The sequence below is a fragment of the Oxyura jamaicensis genome, chromosome 2 (assembly GCF_011077185.1).
Source record: "Oxyura jamaicensis isolate SHBP4307 breed ruddy duck chromosome 2, BPBGC_Ojam_1.0, whole genome shotgun sequence".
NCBI classification, from domain to species: Eukaryota; Metazoa; Chordata; class Aves; order Anseriformes; family Anatidae; genus Oxyura; species Oxyura jamaicensis.
The window spans coordinates 13847067-13869445 of NC_048894.1; positions in this window are offsets into that span (position 1 = coordinate 13847067).

Consider the following 22379-nt stretch of genomic DNA (forward strand, 5'->3'; position numbering starts at 1 on the left):
AAAAAAAAAAAAAAAAAAAAAAAAAAAAAAAAAAGTCTGACAGCTCATATATCGTCAGTTTTGACCTGGACAAATGGAAACAGAAAGGCAAAAGCCTACCACCTGTTGACTTTAGGCTAAATAAAGGTCGTTAATATTGATAGGTTCAATTCCAATAGTTCCCATAACCTGAGATTTTGTAATACGGTTGCAATGAAATGGTGTAGTGGTTTAACCCAGCAGACAGCTAAGCACCACACAGCTGTTCACTTACCACCCCCCCACCAAGCGGGACTGGGGAAAGATGCAGGGTAGGGAGGGGCAGGGATTAAAAGCTTGTGGGTTGCTCTCCAACAACTGAAACATGAGTGCATTATCAACATTATTCTCACCCTAAAACTAAAACACAGCACTATACCAGCTACTAGGATGAAAATTAACTCTATCCTAGCAAAAAAAAAAAGTAACTAACTGCTCTTCATGCTGGATATTCAATATGTTTGGGTTTCTTTTGCATTTCTTGGCTTGTTCTGGGGAATTAAGGGTTTGAGACCTTTTGATCTCCATTTTAACCCAAAGTATTGTGTTATTTGTGCAAACAAATTAAATACAGCAATCAAGTGGGAAAAAGGTGTCTGTGATTCTTGCTATCCTGAAGTAGAATTAAATTAGAAGTGGCACTCATGTATCGAAGATATTATTACTGTAAGATTTTACTAAGCAATGCTGCAGGACCGTAGAGCCATGCAATTTACATGGCCAGTTTTTAAAAAGAGAATCAATAGTACATGTGTCTGTAGTGTCTGAGACGTGTGGTTTGCTGGACTGAATCATCAAGCAAGCTTATAATTGCCATTTTTATCATGATTTGTTCAGGAAAATATATTAGTAAAATAAGATAGGAAATGTTAAAAAATATCAGGTCCATTTGTCCTTTTCACTCAGGAAGAAATCAGAATCTATTCTCAGAAATGCTAGATGTGTTTCTAGTGAAACTGAATCTACTAGATTCAGTTTTTTCATTTTCACCATTTCCATTTTAACTGTTCTGAACCTGGATGCCACCAGACTCGTTTTATGATCCCTTATTACTGCAATGGATGAAGCAATAAACATTTTTATGTTTTATCCACCACTTCAATGTTTTTCCACCATTTTCATACCAGTTATGATCTTGCATACTTCCAAGTTATTTCTTCTCCAGGCTAAAACATCCTGTCTTACCCAGTATAGAAGTTGTTCCATATCTTTGAGCATCTTCACTGCCCTTATCTGAACTTTAATTTCTGATACGTCCTTCATGAAATGGGAAGAACAGAACTGCATGCACTATTCAATGTGTAAGTAAAGGCTGAATACAATTATTGTCATAATGATGATTTATGATTTGTTCTTTATTCCTTTCCTAACAACTCCCAAAATTTCATTTGATTTCTAGATTGTACTGAGCACTGCATAATGCCAAAGCTCCACTGCTGAATGGTAATGGTCATTTAAAGACTACTGTATGTGAAACCGGAATCGTTTCCTCCCATGTACATTACTCTATATATATTTATACCACACTTCATTTACAATTTTATTAGACAGTCAGTCTCTCAATGTCTTTGTGCAGTGCTGCATGGTCTTCCCTCACCCATACTACTCAAAATGATCTTTATCATTGGTGCTTACTAATTTTCATCCTTCGTTTTACTTCTTACAGTTCACCCCCTTCAGGATCTAGACTTAGTGTCTGAAGCTAAGGCTTACATACATTCAGAAGACTTTTTAAGAATAGGCAAAACATTTTAACAGTATTCACTTCTCTAATTAGAGGCTGATTAAAACATAAATTCTGCATTATAGCTTATTATTTAAAAATTCCATATTTGAGTACTTCTAGAACTCTTGCCATGGAACTGCAAAGCCTGGGACACAATTCATCTCCTCATCCTGATCTATTATTTGCACTTCTCAGTAGTATCTTGTTGCTGTACTGCTGGCGAGCTAGTTTTAGGAAAAGAAGCCTTTTTTGAAAAACTTATTTTGATAGGTGGTACACTTTTACTCCAAGTCTCTAATGTAGGGTCTTTAATCATTTTACTCTGTTGGCTGTTCTTTTAAATTTATTTCCAATAAGCTGTCTTATTTTTATGCATTTTCCCTTTTTGAAGATAAATATTACTACAGTGGCTTCTTTTTGCTTTCCACAGGGTGCAAACTTCAAATTTGTTCTGATCTCTTCATCTTGACAGGTAGTAACATCTAGAAATATGCTGTGTACAATGCTGAGGATTCAAACATCACGTCCCCTTTCCTGGATTTTTGACTCATCACTAACAAAAGAAAACTTTCTAGAAAATACCAATGATGGTACTTCTTAAAGGAAAAATTGCAGGCCTGATCTGCTTCTGAAGCATTAGAGACATTCCCAAGCCACTGAGACAACCTCTATGAGTATAACATTATCACAAACCATGAATACAATTCAAAAATGTCTTTCATATGATGTGGTTTATTTTTTACATAGAAAGAACAAGAATTGTATAAACTGCTTGTTTGCAATTGTGATTTTGTTGCATAATACTAATATTTGTTCATTTTTATAGGAAATAGCCATAAAGGTTATTCCATCATGCTTATATTTTGCGAATGTTTGTAAAGATCAAGTTAAACACAGCTTCATAACTTCCAAGTCCTCAATGGCTAGTTATTTTACAATAGGAACTAAAATCTCAAGAAAATGAAATGGAGAGAGAGAGAAAGAGAGAGAGAGAGAGACTTACCTATAAATAAAGCTTTTACTGCCATAGTTTTGTTAAAAGTATAGAGGAGTTATGGTAGACAAGTAAATATCCTAGCATAGCCAAAGCTGCATCACCACCAAAAAAAAAAAAAAATATTTTCTCATGAATTCAATAGTCAAAAGAAGCTCTGGCAAAATGGTTCTCATTTGCAGCTGTAATTGAATTTGCAGTCCTAATTGTGTAAATTTGTATGCATAACACAACCAATAAACCTTGCATAAATACAGCCTTTCCCACCTCCATAAAACAGCACAGTTAGCAGTACCATGCCTCCTAAATGCAAGTACAGCAAAGGTTAATACCAGCTCAGCACCAGGTCCAAAGCCCTACGTGCATCAACACAAGTTTGATGTAATCTGCATTGCAATGACTACTACTGCAAATTGATTTGTGAATTGACATCCTGGAAGGATTAATTTTAAAAATCAAAGGTAACTTCATTTTCAGTATGTACTGGGTTTTATTTTCATTACATACTAGGTCTTACATTGTTTGCAAAAGACCTACATTTGTATGTCTAAAACCACAAAATATATATAAAAAAAAAAAAAAAAAAAGGTATGGTAGCCCATGAGTTATTTAGTTCACAAACCTCCACCTGAAGATGTGTAAAATGCATTTAGAATTGGAATAAAAATACTGAAATACTGACTGCACATTTCTGCTAAAATGGTCATCAGTAAAAATGACCAGAGTTGATTTTTAAAGGCTAGACTTTCAGAAAACCCAGTATTTAACATTTAGACACCTAACTTGGAGGACAGATTTAAGAAGACCTTCGTCCCCATTTTGGCACTAAAATGTTCAATTTGGCACTAAAATGTTCAATTTCCAAGGACTGGATCCTGTAGGGTATCAAGCATACTGGCTCTGCAGCAGTGCATGTTTGATTTAAGCATATAAATAGTCCCACTGAAGTCATGCGGCTACATGCACATTTAAAATCCCTCACAAAAAACTATCATTCTGGCTTATGGACATAATTTTTAACACCTCACAGAAGTGACCCCAAAAGTAGTGGCAAAGCCTGGGGACATTTGCAAATTTTCCATAGGTAGCGAGTCTTGATCAAATTAAGGAGAGTTTGTTCCCCATTTGACTGAGAGCTTTCCAGTAGTTAGGGCCTTGCTCATTTGCAAGTATTTGGAGGAGGAAAGAATGTGTACTAAGTCTGTTTTATTGAAAAAAGGGGAGAAAAGAAACAATACCAAAGGTGAGTATAATTATTTTGGAATCTAGGTCCGTCCTTCTAGTAAGTACTGTACATTTAAGCTCTGCAAACATCTCTACATTTCCTGTTGCCATCTCTGCCTCTCTCTGTTCATTTGACTTTCTTTTCACTGCTGTTGCTCATACACAGACAGCTGCACATCAGCTGAGGTGGCAAGCATTCCCTCCAAAACTTCTTATCCCACAGGTTTCGGTTCCTGTTTGGCTTTTACAAAGTCTTGGACACTGGTTTTGTATTATTTCTACCATCATTACATAAACAGAGGTTACTGTTCCCTCCATTTAGCCTCAGCGAAAAGTGAATATCATTGGTGAAGAGCAGCTGGGCAGATGACATCTTTAATAAACAGAAAATAAAATGCTGCACAGAAATCGCCCTAAGGGCTGTCATAACATCAGTGTAAACTATCAATCGTAACTGGGTCTGTGATCACTCCACAGATTAGAGGTGGCAGCCATTACTGCCAGCAGGAGTTGTCTGCTCCTATGCTGCACGATCATACTTCTCTTTAAGTCTCTGTGGCCACAGTAATTGCATGGCAATGTGACTGCTCCTGCATTGCTCGCCCATATGAGTCAGGAGTTCACCATCTGGTTTTACAGCTTCTATTAGTAGCACTGTAACAGCATTTGCATCTGCTTCTTGGGGACCTCGCTTGTATTTTATGAAGTCTGACAGCAGCCCAACTGCAGCTCCTCTGTGAGGTACAGTAAGCACCGACAGGGATGCCAAAGTGATAATATCAGTTGCAGCATTACATATGATGGTATCTTTTTGCTACCATGTGTAAAACTTCACTTAGCCTTATATCCGCAGTCTGCACTCTTACACACACACATTCAGAGCTGTGCCAACATTCTCCACCAGAAGAATGTTAACTTCTATGAATTTGTCACTTCTACAGAAAGCTGTTTGGATAAAGGGAATTAAAACCGTTCTTCAAAATGACTTACATTCATATTATGAGTAGCAAACCTCACACTGAAAATGTAAAAAAAAAAATAAAAATAAAAATAAATAAAAATTCCAAGCAGCCAGCAGCTGTCAAGCATCAAAGATTTCATTTCAGTGCTATGTCAAAAATCACAATGCTTTAAGTCTCATCAAAACATGAGTACATCTCCAAAGCAGATGTCTTGACTCTCAAGGCTGCTGAATGGCTGAATAGAAAACTTACAGAGAAAAAATAAAATAAAATAAAATAAAATAAAAAGCACCCTCCCCATGTATCTAACATTTTTAGAAAAGAAAAAGCATTTATATAAATACAACAATAACATGGTTACTCCCCCTTTTAGCTTCATTTCTCATTTGTCATCTGCATCTACTAGATCTAGCACTCCCTTTCTCAGCTCTTACGGCCCTTACAAAGTGTCTTGGTGTGCTCTCCTAGTTTTCATTCCAGTTGGTCTCCAGCTTTAAACAATCATTACTGCTTTCACTGTTATTTTTCCTCTTTTGTGTAAGTCATACATGCTTTTATACATGTCAAAACATATAAGGGGAAGGGGGAGGGGAAGGGATGGTGCTTAAGATAACTTTGGTCTAAGCTACCATGTTACCAAACATATTGCTGGACTCTGCTATTGAACTGTGTTATTGAACCAAATAGTGGAAAAATATTCCACTGCTGTAAAACCAAATAGTGGAAAAAGATTCAAACAGGTGATTTTTTTCAATTTCAGTGGCTTTAACTCAGCCTCAGCACCACTTGAAATGACTATTCAAAAAGTTAGTAACAGAAGAGTAAAGATATAAAGATGTACAAAACCAGATCATATTTGATTTGTGAACCAATTACATCAAACTAGTCTTATTAACTTAAAGGTTCTAGGAGAAATAGTCCTTGATACAAGCTATAACAGCAAGAGATATCTAGACTCTTGGAAAGCCTTTGACAATTTTTTCATTTGATAGACTGGTGCATACAGTATTAAATATAAGCTGCCCTAAGGAATATTTTGAGACTGGATGAGGAAAATTATGAGACTAAATAATTATAGACAGAAAGCAGAAGATAAGAATTTTAGTATCTATTCACCATAACATGGCAAGAATTGTTTTGCATGGGATTTATATCAGATGGCTATTCTTAACATTTTGATTAAAAATTTACAGAAAAAAAAAAAAAAAAGTATATTAAAAGATTAAATCCATCTGTTGCCAACTGCGTCAGAGCTAGAAACAGGTTAAAACACAAAGAAATATTTACATTTTGATTAAAATATAAGCTGAAGGTGATATGGGAATTTCAAGTTCCACATCTAGATTGCTGCACCCAGAAACGGTAATTCCTTAATTAGGTACAGGTCAAATAACCACAAAACAGTGTAATGGAGAATGTGATCTAATTAGGTATGGTCACAGTTTTTACCTTCACTGTCTAACACAAAGCAGAAGTTTAAATGCATTTTGCTTTCATCAGAAAGTTTATTTTGTAGAATAGAGAAATCCTCATGGAAAGCCACAGGAGTTTCCCTACTACTTTCAATGGGTTGGGGTTTTATCAGAAGTGTCTAGAATTACTGGTTCTATCTAAATAAAGAAAATGTCACATAGGTAAGTGGGAAGGTTCAATGCAACAGGAAAGCTGTTCCACATGAGAGAAATTGGACCAAGAGTATATTGGGGGGGAGGGGAGGAGTAGATTTACCTTGATGAATTTACTCGGCCAACTTACAAACTTTATTTCTGTAAATTATCTACAGTCAGATACATCAGATGCAAATGTGCCTGTCTGAAATCACTTAACAAATGGTTCATGTAAATATACGTTACATTCTAGGAAAGTTCACTTTGCTAACTTCATGCTTCTGGCTCACACCCACCTCACATCTTCACATTGTGTGTAGAAATGAAATGAATGGTCTTCACCATCCTGATTGTTTCCAGTCTATAGAAAGCTTTGATGAATCTCTCTCATGGTGTCAGTATGAAAATGTACTTTTTTTTTTTTTTCCCATGAAAAGATTTTATTCAAAATAGACAACTGATTTCCTCAGAAGATACAGTTCATTGCTACTTTCTGTTATGTTGTCCCAAAGCTAGAGCAGGAACTGCAGTGCCCAGAGAGATGACTGATACTCATTCTTCATGCCAAGTTATAGCATTTTTTTTTTTGAAATAGGTTTCAAGCTTGCAAGTCCTATCAGATTTAGGCATGGAATCAAAAAAAATTCTGCCTCAACTTCCATCCCAACTATAAAGAGCGAGCAGAAGTTTCATGAGGTCATTCACCCACCACAAATCACTGCCCAGCATATTTCTGTAAACTACAATCAGCTTCAGGGCACCGTCTTTGTCTTTTGCATTTCTACTCTTCTGAACCAACATTTTGGTTTTTCCCTTGTATGCCTGCATCTTAGGTTATTTCCTCTGCATTTCTTTATCCACAGGAACTTTCTCACACATGTACCTTCATTCTCCTTACACACACTCACCTGAGTCATTCTAGATACCACACTAATTACAAGTTTAACTAGAACAGGAAAATCATGGAGTTTTGGAGTCCAAGCTATAATGAAATTGAATGTATGGCAGAAATCACTATCTCATTGATATTCAAAATATACAATGAAAATTTTCTTTAAAATTATAATGAATACCATAGAAAATAAACTACATAAGGAGACACATAAAACTTCATGGTGCCCTGAAGGTTTTATATCAGTCTAAATATAAGTCTGAACATCTTCTGTGCAGATGGAGGTCTCAGTGACCCTGGTCCAGATTCATCCCACAGAACACTAGCAGTTATCTGAGGTCCTTAAATAGGTACCCTCCCTTCTCAGGATCCTTCTATGATCACAGAGAAACACAAACATCTCTAGAAAACAACTACTACATTTGATATGGTGATAGGCTTTATGAGGAAGCCTTATCCATAGGTGTCTAACTGAAGAAAAAGGATAAAATACAATATTCTTGGCAGTGAAATCTCAGTCTAGTGCTACAGTTAGGTGAGATAAATTAATGTTATAACATTTGGATGAAAACACCTATTAGGAAGCACTGTAACTGCAGGAAAAGATTGTTAACATTAATGACTCTCTTAGAACCTGATTATTCTTCACCTAGGACTAAACGTGCATGTAAATTTTCAATGTCTATTATGAACAATTAGGAATAACCAAATGCATGGGGGAACTTAGTTGGAATAAATGCATTTGCACATAGAATTATTCAGAAATAATTATGGAGTGGCTATCTTGACTAGGTGAATGTGCCAAGCCATCAGTGATAATGACTTGCTAAATCAGGGGCATGGTTCTCAACAGAGAAATCCTGTACTGCAAACTATCAGCTTGAGTCAGCTGACTTGCCCTCTAGAAGTGCTCATCTATCATTAAGAGTTACTTCATTCTGATCTATTACGCTTCCGCAAAATACATGAAGTTATATGAAATAAATTGTGGTCATACCAGTCTCACAGGAGTCTGGAGCAATTGGGTAAAGAAAAAATTATGACTTAATATTTTTAATTATTTGATACAGTCTCATAGTTAATTTATCATTCACAGGATATTCTCGCTTCAATAGAAACAGCAGTAGCTCTACAGCTAGCATGGACAGGCCACTCAGCTGGCTCACTCAAAGAGGAAGAACACATGGGCATGGGAGGATGTTTCTTCATCCTTCCAAAACCTAAAGAAAGCTCTGAAAAAAAAATATATAGATATATATATAAATAAAAAGGCAGAAATTGAAGTATTGTCACAGGTAATCTATTCATAGATTATGAACAAAGAAAATTGTTTAAAAATGGTTTACAATAAATTGGAAGACTGAGGAAAAGAGAGCATCATGAACAGAGAAATAAATTTCCAGGAAGAAATGGCAAAATTAAGTGTTACTAGTGTATGTAAGCACAAATGTTGATAATTTTAGTGGTGTTCAGTAAATTTGAGGACCATCCATCAATTTTGCATCCTCAAAAGCCTATTCACCTTTCTGGGACTCACTAGGAATTTTGGACTGGTCAGATACTTCTTCTCCAACACTGTCTAACCATGATATTCACCCTGCTTTGGGCAGGTGTCTGGACTAGATGACTGTCTAGCTGTCTTATAATTTCACAGGCAGATCTGGCTGTGAATGGAAGTTTAACTTCTCCAGAAACTGAAAGTTCCTTGGACCACATTCTATATGCTTTCAATAAAATACAACTGCCCTCACAATGCCATTGCCCAGAAGCTGCAACCAGACCTATAAGAATGCTAATGCCTGTGGAGAAAAAAAAAAAAAAAAAAAAAAAAAAAAAAAAAAGAGAGAGAGACAGAGAGAGAGAGAGAAAAAGAGTTTGTAGAGGAGGAAACTTCCTACCTACAGGCTGTATCTCAAGGACAGGAGTTGTTTTTTTGTTTTTTTGTTTTTTTTGAACACTTTGCTTCTCACTAAATGCCTTATAATCCCTTATGTGAAACTGCATTTTCCCATTTTGGTGAAGAAAATCTCCAAGTAACCAAATCTATATCATCTATTCTTCTCATGAAAAAAATGATTACGAAGGGCTACTACTACCTGAAAACAGTCAATGATCATTATTAAAAGTTAATCATAACTAAACTCTAAACATGTGATTTTTCTGCTCTTTTTCACTTTTGGTATCAGACACTTTATGTAAAATGTATTCTCACTGGAAAAAAAAATATTTTGCAAGAAAGAATTAAAGATTTTTAAAAGTTTTTAAAAGTTTGAAAAATATATACATTTTCTTTTTTAATGCTGATCCCATTATGTAACTGCTCTTACAATGTGTTCCTAGAATCATATGCATTAGGAAAAATTTCAGTCTGTAGGATTTCAAAAGCTGAGTCCAAGCTTCCTGCAGCATAAAATCACTAATCCTACACCACCCCTGACAGATAAGTATCTTGTTGAGTCTTGCATATTCCAGTGATACTGGTTACAAAACAGCCGTTGGCAGCCTTTGCTATTGCATAATTGCTCCTATGAGTGCTGATTTGACTTTGCAGAGTTTGAAACTTGGCAAATATCTCAACCACTTTTTGTGAAGTCAAAAAATTAATCTGAATTTGGGATCCATTTTTCTTATAATTGAAACTGATTCTTACCAGCCATGAAAAACCTATGCTGCCTTAGGTTGGAACTTGGTATTATGAACACATGGAAAAATTTTGCTATGAAGTCTCTATGTATTTCATATATAACCCTAACCCAATACCTTTATTTCTGACAGCAGACCATTCTTTGTTCTTTTCTACTCCAGTCCTCCCTTGATAGCCCCTCCACACAAAAAGTGGTTGAACCTCAACCTAACAATGAGTTCAGAATTATAGAGGTCAAATTTGTCTATTCGTATCTCTTACTGACAAGGTTTTCTGATTCATTCTTAAAGTTTTCTCCCTCCTGCTAAAGTTTAAGGCTATTCATTCTTGTTTTCTTATTAAGCAGTAGAAGTAATTTATGACAGTAATCCACAGATACCTCTTTGAATGCTCACAGACATAATCAGGTCTACTTCATTACATATCTTTAGATTTCAGCATTCAGTGACTGCATCTATAGCATTTTATTAGATCAGGACATATGATTTCATTTTCTACTATCAAAGCAATAAACGCTCCTCAGTCTAGAAAATGACAGTGCCATCAACAGCAACTTTCATACTACATGCACTCATTCAGATTAAATGACAGTGATGAGTGGCTGGAATTAATAACACTCTCAGGCAAAAGAAGGTGCTGCCCCCTAGAACCTGTCTTGCTACTGTCAAACGTATAGCAGTTTTACCCTTAACTTCAATAAGAGTTGCTTACTTGACTGCTGGAAGATATTGATTAGTATTAGGAATGTTTAAACTCCGATGTTCATAGAAATTATTTTTACTTCTCTGGAATATTAAAAAGGCCCAATGAAGGCTCAGCTGCTACTTGCAGTTTATAGACTATGACAGTGAATAAAGGTTTCAGAGCGTTTTATTGGTGAATTTCAATCAGCATCATTAAGAGTGAGCAATGGGTTGTACTGGTTCTGGCTGGGATGTTAACTTTCCCTGCAGCAGCCCATACAGTGCTGTGCTCTGCACTTGTAGCTAGAACAGCAGTGGTATCACACCAGTGTTGTGTCTGCTGCTGAGAAGTGCTGGCACAGCATCAGGACTCTCTCTGACCCTCCTAGGGGGTGGGCAAAAAGTGAGAAAGAAACATCAGCAGGGCAGCTGACCTAAACCAACCAAAAGGATATTCCATACCATATGATGTCACACTCAGCAATAAAAGGTGGAAAAAGGAAGAAGAGGGGAGGGGTGGGCTCTCGTTGCGAAAACGTCTGTCCTCCTCCCGAACACTGGCTACGTGCGTTGAGGCCCTGCTTCAAGGACGTGGTCAAGCATCGCTCATTTGTGGGAAGTAGAGAGTAATTTCTTTCCTCTGCACTTCCACATAGCCTTTACTTGTTTTGTTTAGTTATTCCCTTTCCCCCTCCCTTTTCCCCTTTCCCTTTTTTCCCTTTAGTTGAATTGTTTAATTAATAATAATATTTCCTTAATTATATATATATATATATATATATTTCCCCTTTTTAATTAAATCATCCTTATCTCAACCCGTGAGTTGTTCTTTCCTTTACTTCTTCCCCTCCTCATCTGAGGAGGGGGAGTGAGAGAGCGGTTGTGGTGTTCAACTGCCTAGCACGGTAAAACCACCACAGTCCTTTTTGGCGCCCAACGTGGGGCTCAAAGGGTTGAGATAACAATAGATTTGACTAAACTCTTACAACTAACACACTTACTTGCTAGTCACCATGTTCAGTGTCCTGTTAATATTGGCTTGTTTGATCATGTGTCATGCAATCCGAGTCATGTTCTCCTTTCTCCTCTATATCCGATCCGAGAATGTGCTACAATCTGTGTTCGTTTTCTTAAATTCGCTGTGCTGCCAAGCACTGGCCTTGAGTTTAATCTGGCATTCAGGCTCTGCACTGTTATCATTTGGGTCTCATGGAAACTATCTTTTAGAGAATATTCAGAATTACACAGCCTTCCTTTCCTCATCTGGAAGTCAGTTTATGAATAATATCAGAAATGGTACCTTCTCCTTCTTTCACAGTGGGCTAATTACAACAGTTTTTGAGTATTTTGAATATCCATGTGTAACCCATATATTGCTATTTCTAATTCTGCATAACGGGTCTCCTCTTCTCTCTAAGATTAGTTGATTGTTTAGAAAGCTTACCCAGCAATCTGTCCTGAAACAGCCTTGTGGCAGGTGGCAAGGTGTGTGGGAGGATATAGGCAGGTACCTGTCACGGGTGTCTCCCCCAATAGTTTTGAACTTCACTCCTGAACAAGTGCAAAATCCTAAAAGCCTGATAGAATGTTTGAGAGTTGTATGCCCTGACCCTGACAATGCCGGAGAACGACAGCTTGTGGCATTGTGCTGGGTCCTAGCTTACTCCTACCAAACACTGTTTAACATCATCCAGCACCTTGAAGAGAGGGAGAAAGTCTCTGAATCTGATGACCAGATAACACATGTTGTGGCTGACCCAGAGGACCAACCGACTATGGTATCAGTCGCCCCCATAGTCAAGTCAAAACAATGGAAACGGAAGTCAGCTTGTTTAGAGATCCAGACCAAATAATAATAATAATAATAATAATAATAATAATAAAAACACTTGCTCTGAACCAGTGTTTTTTTGTTTGTTTGTTTTTTTGTTTTCTGCCCTTGAATACAGGGGAAAAGCCATCTACACAATATGAGAAAGGAAGGGAAAAAAAAATCCTTTATGTTCATGGTTTACAACAGGTTTACAACATCTGAATCTTAGATGTTTCTCCTATGTTCCATAATGATCTGATCTGCCCATGCTTAGATGAGCTCTGAAAATATATAGTGAATTAGCAAGAAGAACTTAAGGGCATTTATTGTAATAAATATAGTACATACTCCCAAACTCCTTAATCTGTTTCAATGTCAAGACATTTGGAAATGCAATTATTCAGTGAAAAAATGTTGAAATTGTGCCCTGCTCCATTCTAAAGAGAATTAAATTTAAAGCCAAGTTCAAGGCATTGTTTTAGTAATTTGTTTATTTTTGTCCCTCATTTGATCAAATCCTTCGTCAAGGAGCTTGCTGTCTAAATTAAAAAGCAGCACAGAGTTTGTAATTAGAATACTATGTTAATAACTTAATGTTTTAACTTGAACCGGAAGAATTCCCTGTATGCTGGTGGAATCAGTGCACAGTGACTAAAAGGGTTGGTACTGACAATATATCTACCTGGGATAAGGCCTCAGAAAACTGTTGTAGCGAATGTTCAGTTGCAGCACACTGTAGTGCTATCTACATTATCATTTTCTACAGACATGGTGGGACTAGCATATTTTTGCAAAATATTTATTTTTAAAGACTTCTCAATCTTTCTATAAGTAACAAAAAGCAAAAGGTAGGAAATGAGCATTACTTGAAACCTTACCAGGATGACCCATTTCTCTGTTTTACTGTCAGACATCATGACCAGTTCCCAAGTCATGGTGCAAAACTAAGTTTCATCCTGCTTTCTCAAAGATATATTCCTGCTCTTAGTGAAATCAATAAAGCTATTCTATTCATGGCAAGGAACAGAACTGTGCCCTACACCACCATGCTTCAACATACCTCTCTGTAAACATATGTCTATCTAAAGAATTCAATTAAGTTTTCATTTCCCTCAGTCAACTGCAGATCACAAAGGAAGCTCCAATGACAGCAAAGACAGATGATGAAAACCTGATCAAATGCTATCACTTCAATTTAGATAAAAAGTCACTCACTTTTCAGCTCTGCTTGGTGCCCAGAAGAGATTAGATTAAAATTAAATCAAGAGGAAAAAATCTAAACAACAGCCAAAGAAAACCTTTTCCAGCTCTTGTAAGTGTTCTCTGTTAATCCTACCACATAAAGTCAGGCTACCAGCAATGGCTAAAAGCAAATTCCATAACGCCTTTGAAGGTTATCAGTGCTACTGAGCCTTCAGAGAAAACCAGCATGAAAAATTAAACCACCTGTTTGCCGAGGTTTTTTCCCTCTATACTGGATTTTGGACCATATTTGAGAACTTTGTAGAACATGATTGAGGCAAACATTACAAATTCTTGTGTCTGCATTACTCATTAGTACGCACAGTGGTGTTGTGTGTGATTCCAAGAGGTTCTGGTGTTGTTTTTTGTAGAACCACTGCAGAAATTTGCTAAGATGAGTCTCACATCCTGATATATTTCACTTTTGCAAATTATTCACCTGGAAACCCAATGGAGGTGAAGCACTGAGATTATGCAGAATCAGAAACTGATACTTTAATCTGTGCTGCAATAACAGATTTGTGAGAGGTTCCACAAAGCAAAAGGCAAAGAACATGAATTTAGCTCATTGTTACAAACAGAATGCAGGTAAAGGGAGAAGACATCTATTTACCACCACTATGCTGTCATCACATATAGGAATCTTCAAAGCAACAGGAGTCAAAACTCTTAACTGCTTTATTCAAAAGCTGAGGAATTACACTTGATTCATCCTACCAAATTCCCCATATGGAGTTCAGAAGTCAGCAGTTCAAATATGAATACCATATCTCAGCAGGCAGGATGAACACCAAAGGAAGCATTTTAACAAGGACAATATTAATCCTAGATTTTATCTTTCTTCTGTCAACATCTGTAGCTAGCACAAATCGTACAGCCCTTTAATCTGTTTTCTCGTGATGCCCAGCCCTCTGGCTGCAGCATACATCCAGGCTCCCACCCCAGCCTGCATCCCTTTGGGATCGCATGTACTGCCAATGCATGACCAAGTACATAGATACACCCCATGGTGAGATCCTTGTAGAAAGGTGTATCCCAGCACATGGCTGAACATATTGCTCCTACACAACTGGGCATTCCAACCCTATCTTGGGATTTAATGCACACAGGCTGCATTAATGGAGCCACACTATGGAGCGCAGCAAGCAGGGGGGTTCAGGCACTCAGAAGAGATGACACATTGGCACCCAGCACTGCTGGGGGACCCACAGGAGGGCAAGGGGCTAAGGGGTCACAGACAGTGTTAACTATTCATGCAGTCTATATCAGGACCGCTATTGCCACCTCTGCATGATATCAATAATCCTTTGGCTTAAATTCTCCTCTCTAGTTGTCAGCAATCAGCACGGTAGAAGATAAACAGAATTTTGCAGGAATCAAAAAGAACCTTTTTTTTTTTTTTTTTTTTTTTTGAATTGCCATAAAATATCTTTCTTCTTTGAGATGTGTTATGTACTATGACTTGGCCAAATTACCTCACGATACCTCATGTTGGCTCAAAGCTGAGGGCAGTAATGAAACTGCAAGCCAGAAAAATAATTCTAATGCTTTTCTTCCTCTGCAGCTACAGCAAAGCTGGTTTCCCTTCAAGCTCACTATTATTTAACTCCTGCAGTGCCACCACCTTTGTCAGCTGGGTTTTTTGAAAATATGTGAAGAGAGAGAGAGCATACAGGTAGAGACACCCCACACAGTGAGCGTAAGTGCTGACTGTGTACTGGTTTATTTAGAGGAAAGAAAAATAAGATAGAAAATTTACACCAGACTAGGCAAGCAAAAGAACTGTAGCCTAAAATTCCAGGAGGCAGAAACAGCACTAAGTTGAATGCAAAAAGCAATGCAAAGTTGAACGCATCATACAGAAACCACACACCTTCCAAGCAGTGCAGAGGTTCTAAAGCTGACCTGAGCATTCAAGCAAGCCATTTGCAAGCCCTCTTCCCTACTTTGAAGTAAAAGTAGCTGTACACACTTTTATTAACTATTTGTTTCTATAATTTTATACTAACTGTTAATTGACATTAACATAACTAGATTTCTCCTATTTAGACAATAAGGTTCAAATTTTAGCTCAGAGTGAGATGCTTCATACAAAAGTAAAAGTTTTGACTGTGCAGCATCCCTCTTCAGACTATGATTTATACATAGAAGTTATCTTGGCATGATGACCATTGGACATCAGGTGGGTATGCAAGCAAACAGTAGAGGAAGCCAAACAAATTTTTGCAGGATGTCCTTGGGGAGACTGGAGAGATGCACAAACAGAGCTTTTAGTAAGGAATACCTTTATACTTAGAGAGTTTCACCTAACTCAGCCCACATCTTAACACTTTCAAAGCCATTTAGCATGATTTACGACAAAAAGCTGGTTGACAAGCACCACCACACTGGTATAAAGAGACTGAAGTAAGCCAGCTACAAGTATAGACAAGCCTTTTCAATGTGCAATTTCACAATTGCACAGATGCTTGCAAAAGCATTGTTTCGTTGTTTTTTTTTTAAATTCCCATATAGAATATTAGTCAACTGCAACAAAAACACGGGTATGGTATGATGCATTTCTCCAATTAGGCAGAAAAAGGGGATGTGCATGTCCAATTATTAAATTTTCACTTAAGTACTTCATGCAGGAAAACATCACTTTACCTTGGGAAACCATATCTATTAAACAAGATTTCTCTTTAAAAAATGCAAGACCAGCTCTTTTGCTGTAGTTTTAGAAATGCATTCCAAAAACTGCTGGCATTATGTTTTGAGATTTATTTTAATTTTTATACTATGATTATTCCAACATTGATTCACAAAAATAAATGCACAGTGCCACGAGGACTAGAGGCAGGTTAAGAAATAATGAAAAAATGAAAATCAAAGCACACATCAATATAAATACTCATCTGAAAATGAAATTACAAATTGTTATTTCAGAAAAATAACAATAACCCTAACCCTACCCTCAAAGAAAAAAAGACACCCATGTTTACATTTCAGAGGAATGCTGGAGAATTATAAATATAAGAACAAAAAATAAAGGAAACACTATTTCCCACAAAACAAATTTATGATTTTACCCAATCCTATACCTGCCGTATCTCATCTTCGAACTACATTTTCTCCCTTTCCTCTCCCTCTTCCATCCATAGGCACCTTGGAAGGGACTAAACTTAGCTGCAGACATCAACATAATTCACAGCTCCCATGTTTATAGAGACCCAGGAGCTAATATAAGATTGTTGCCAAGATAACAGTTATGTCTGAGGAGAGGAAACAAGGGGAAAAGAGAGGAAAGGAATGAAACAAAAGAAAGACTAGCTCAACAGCAGCTTTTTAGATCTTCAAAAAACAACAAATGCAGACAATATGGGCTGACTAAGCCTTGTCTAAATGAAGGCAGCTCAGAGGATATGGTAGCAGACCTGTGAAGCCTTAGCTTTTTACAGCAGTGAAGCAGAGAGTACACACATCACAATGTGATTTTGCATTATGAGGAACATCTACTACATAAAAACAGTTCTGCTTTGTTGTGTGATTATATGCAGCATTCTGGGATTCATTCGGCTTCCACAAAGCTTTGCAATGATTTTACTGCTATATTATTTTTCAGACATTTCTTTTCCTAGATGCCCAGACTCCGGATTTGATTGATAGTGTGGTTTTGCTGGCTTACCCACTAAGTTAATTTGAACAATTCATTTGTTAATATAGTGAAACACATGTTCAAGATTACAAATTGTTTAACAAGTCTTGACAAACAAGTCCCTTGGTGGTCTTGAAGTTTCTCAGAAGCAGATGGATGAGGCACGATTTTATAGATTCTCTTTCCTATCTGTGTAAAGCTGCTAAGGTCTGAAATAAGCTTTAGTGCAAACAAGGGGCATTGTCAGACAATAAAGAGACAATTGCCTGTGTTAGCACAACAATTAATTTATTTGCAGAGAACCACTCAGTCTATTTGTTACCAGAAATGTGCTAATTATTCCTGCTAATTACATGCAAAACCTTCATTATCACCTATATGAGGAAGAGGACCCCTCAGGTTTCAGTGACAAATTAATTACTGTGTTTTCCTTCTGAATGTACTTCTAGACAGTCCTTGTTATCTAAAAAATAAATTGGCTAGCAGGAAGCTTGTCTCTCAGAGACATTCTGCAAACTAAAAACAAACATACAAATATCATATCAAGTTACCATTGCTATTTTTTCAGGCAGGTATGTCCTGAAGCTCTCAGAACTACTATATTAATTTACAAGCTCTTAATCCTACTAAAATATACCATGCACTGCTAAATTTCACTATATAACTGCTTTCAAAGCTCTTTATGTATCTATAAAATGACGGATAAGATAGCAGATATTAAGAATTAAAAATATAGTAAATAAACCCCATGGTAAACTACACAGTCAGTACCATATACACATAATTTCAGAGAATTAAAATTCATTAAAATTCATAATAACTTGAGTAAAAAGGACAGCACAGTGGGTGGATTACCCAGCCCTTCACTACCACCATTCTAATTCAACGCTTACGATGGGTATCCACCACATCTTTGCAATGTGTGTCATGGGCAGGAGACGTTCCATACATTAGCTGCATTTCTGCCACTCCTGCATGAATGATGCCTTGCCAACAGCCTACCTCTGCTTCCACTGAAAGGTGATCTGCCTGTATCCACTGTCCATCCTGCTTATAGTCACTCTAGGCCTACTCAATTTCTGTCTGACACAGTAGAACACCAATATTTTAATAATCCAGAGTATCAGAAGCATTCAATAATGGGCACATGAACATCGTAGTACAACTCCAGAGTGTGAACATAAACCACAACTTCAGCAGCAATAGCAACATTACACTGTACAAAGTAATAGCGAATTTGTGGATGGATACAAATTGTGAAGTCTTGGCAATATGGCTGGGCCAGGATAGAGTAGCTCAAATAGGGCTACTGAAAGGCCAGAAATATGGTTTCATAGTGAATATGGTGATGATTAGCACCCACACAAAGTCATATTTCAACAACCACCCCTCCTTCTGAAGATAAAGCAGGCATGGAGGAGTGGATTCAGAGACTGGAGGTTTACAAGACAGCCCCAGGTCATCAGCACAGAAAGTCAATGCCAAAGAGTATTGGACCTAGCTTTAGTGACTGGTTCATGACTCACTGAACCTGTGCCCTTCCATCACTTTAATCAGCGTATCACTTGTCATACTGTGCTCCATGCTATGTGAAAACATAAGACTCTTGTCTTCATCTTTACTTGCATTTGTAGTCCATTCCTCATAGACTGGTATCTACTTTGTATATCAAGAGACTAAGTCAAGCCACTAGTTCACACATGATACCAGCCATGCATAATACATTCTCTATCTGAGCAACTGTTGGTTCTTTGTCCAATGTACTCCATCAGAGGCAGGAAACCCCCAATAACAATCACAAGGCAACACAAAAGGCAAGCATGCAAAAGTTATAAGGTACATAGTTTTATTTCCCAAAAATAGTAACTCTCATAAAACTATGACTAAAGCTCTGACTCTGCCACTAACATGGCAGCTACTTTATTTTGTTGATGTGATATTAGTCCAGCCCAGGAGAAAAATAATACTTATAAACATATACACGTGTGAAAAATTCTCACCTCCAAAACTTTTCTAGTCTACTATTATCAGTTTTACTGTTCCAATGCAGAGAAAGATTTACTTGGTATAAACAAAAAAAACCCAACCCTGGAATTTAAAATAACACCCTTTTTTTCAATCAGCATATCATCCTGTACAATTGAAAAAACTGAAAACAGAACAAAATAATTAGCATTGCTGTTAGGATTCTGACAAGTGGCTTCCAATTTATTTTACCCAAGAGTAGTTTGGATCCAGAAAATGTAAAATGAAATAATAGTCAATCCCTTGAAAACTGATCTCAACACACTAGAGTTTAGAAGCAGAATGCAAAAGCAGGGCATAACTTATGATAGAAAGACCTTTTTTTCCCATTTATTGTAGCCAGATTTCTCACCTGATTCTTTTATCGGTTTGTCACTAGCAAATACAGCAACATTTGACTGATTTGAGAGATGGCTAGCAGAAAGGAAGATGTGGCAATAAGAACTGGAGGATTCTAAATTTGAAACTGTTCTAGGAGGAGGATTGATCTGAAAAAAAAAAATGGAGATGCATAAAGAGATTTGCATTACATCAAAACTGTTGAGAGCTGGAAGTGAAGGGGAAGATGGAAAAGGTGATTTCAGCCTGTTTTTTTTCCTGTGACAATGAGAGGAGGAACAAGACATTGCTTTCACATTTGAACAATACAATCATGAGTTTGCCTAGAAGGCAAACCCTTTCAACATGTCCCTTAATACCATCTAATTTGCCTGGACTGAATTATAAGGACATATTTTTGGCCTGGCCTACACCACAAAATATAGTAGGATTAAGAGCATTCATGTTAGCTGACAGGATGCTAAAGCAGAAGAGAACCTTCCCGCAGAGACTAGAAAGCATTAGCAGACACATAGACTTCATCCTCTGTTCCAGTGGATTAATCACTTCAGTTTAACCTACAAGCATGTAAAAGTAGCAATAGAAAAAACGGTAAGCTTTTTGTCATAGCTAAAGAGGGCAACCATGTGACAAAGAATGACTCAGTAATATTTCTTCTTTCCTATGTATGAACTTTTCAGAGATTTCCTCCTCCTTCCTTATTCCTTTCTTTCTGATATTAAGATAAGAATTTGAGTAGTCAGAATTGTAACAGTTTAGTAGTAAGGGCAATTTTTCAAATGTAGGAGCTAAGACACTTACACATCTACAACTGCAAAGAGTAGAGTCCACTCTCCCTACTGATATCACCATTTGCCTATCAAGTTCTCCAGGTGAAGATGCCAATACCAAAGTTGGAGAAAACTGGCCTAACTCACAATCAGAGTACTACTAGAATGTATTTTCTAAAAATCAAAGCACAGAGTGATTTTAAATTCCTTTATACTTGGCCGGTACTGGGAAGTGGTTGTTGGGTATGGGGTTTATTTTAGATCTACATTTTCCTTCAGGTTTTCACATGCTCCTGAATACACATTTCCTGGCTCAATATTGTGTTTGCTCACACCACAGTTCTTTCTCAGAGGCATTTACTTCCTGCTGCAAAGATGGGGGAGGGAGGCAGCACGCAGTTTAACACTGCTTATGCTTTTCAGACAAGGTTTGATTTAGAAAAGAACCAGCCACAACCTGTTGGGTACCAGGATCCAAATCGATTATTTTACTATTTGATTACCTACATCACTCAAAAACAGTGTCAGCAGCAATTGGCTTGGTTCCTGTCATACTGGGGCCTGGAGTACATACGTTTTTTCTTGCACAGAAACACTAGATTTCTGGAGTTGAAAGGTTCCTGGAACTGTTAGCTTTCAAGTATTTAGTCTTGGACTGAGTGCCTTAGCTCCTCCCTGTTCTTTAGCACAGCAACTAAAATGGAGCCATCCTGCTGGAGCCTGTACAGCCCACGGCTTCCCTGGAGACCCCCACACCCTTCCCCTCACATAAATGAGTGGCTAACTAACAGAGAACACAAATGAAATAAATTAGCTACTAACTTATCCAGGTAGATGTCAAGGAAGAACTGAGTTCCAGAGAGGAATTTAAACAGGGAAAAATATGTAGGAGCTTTGCAGTTCAGCTCAAGAAAAAGTGCTTGCATAAGATATTGGATATAAGAAAATGGTTTTGAATAAAATAGAAAACAAGTCTCCAAGGCTTGCACCACTAATGGAATTGAGAGGAGGGATGAAAAATGTTAATATTATCTCTGGCTCAGGAAGTCCCAAAGCCATGATTCAGTAGAAGGTAAGAGAGTACACCAAGAAAGGATCATTGCACACTTGACATTTCCTCATACTCTCCTCCAGACTGCTGTCAGAAACAGGATACCCGGCTAGACAGATGTTTAGTCTGATCCTGTGTGACTGTTCTTATTTAGTGATAGTAAGACATAAACGTGGATAGGAAGAAAGTTATGTGCAACTCAGGGATCACATGAATCTTGAAGTTGATGCAGGCAGAGCAGATAGTGAAGGGATTCAAACTGAGGTGTGTTAACTCTGGGTGAATTCCTGTGACCATGGACTTTACTCCCAGGAGAAGTTCATGTTGTCCAAAATCTGTCTCATATATTTCAGAATTTGTCTTTAGGACATGGGGCATCTTTACATGTTAACCACTTCCTCTACTTCCTCTGGTCCTTCAGCTAAATATTTAATTATTTTAAAAAGTTTTTCCTCTCTTTCTGTGAATTAATACCTCCTGTCTTGCTATTTCCAACATGGACATTTTCTGTTCTTCATTTTTCAGGTCTTTAGAAGAAAACAAATCCTCACACTACCACCAGTTCTTCTTATATGCAAGCCAAAACATATTCAATGGGTACAGCACCCTCTACCCCTCCATTAGGGGGTAGATAACAAAAGTAGACATGTATAAATATTGTGCAATACAGTAAGAATGTCATGAATTCAAACAAAATTTCTAGGTTGTACATAGATGCACCAAATCATCACAGACCAAACACAGCTGGAATAAAG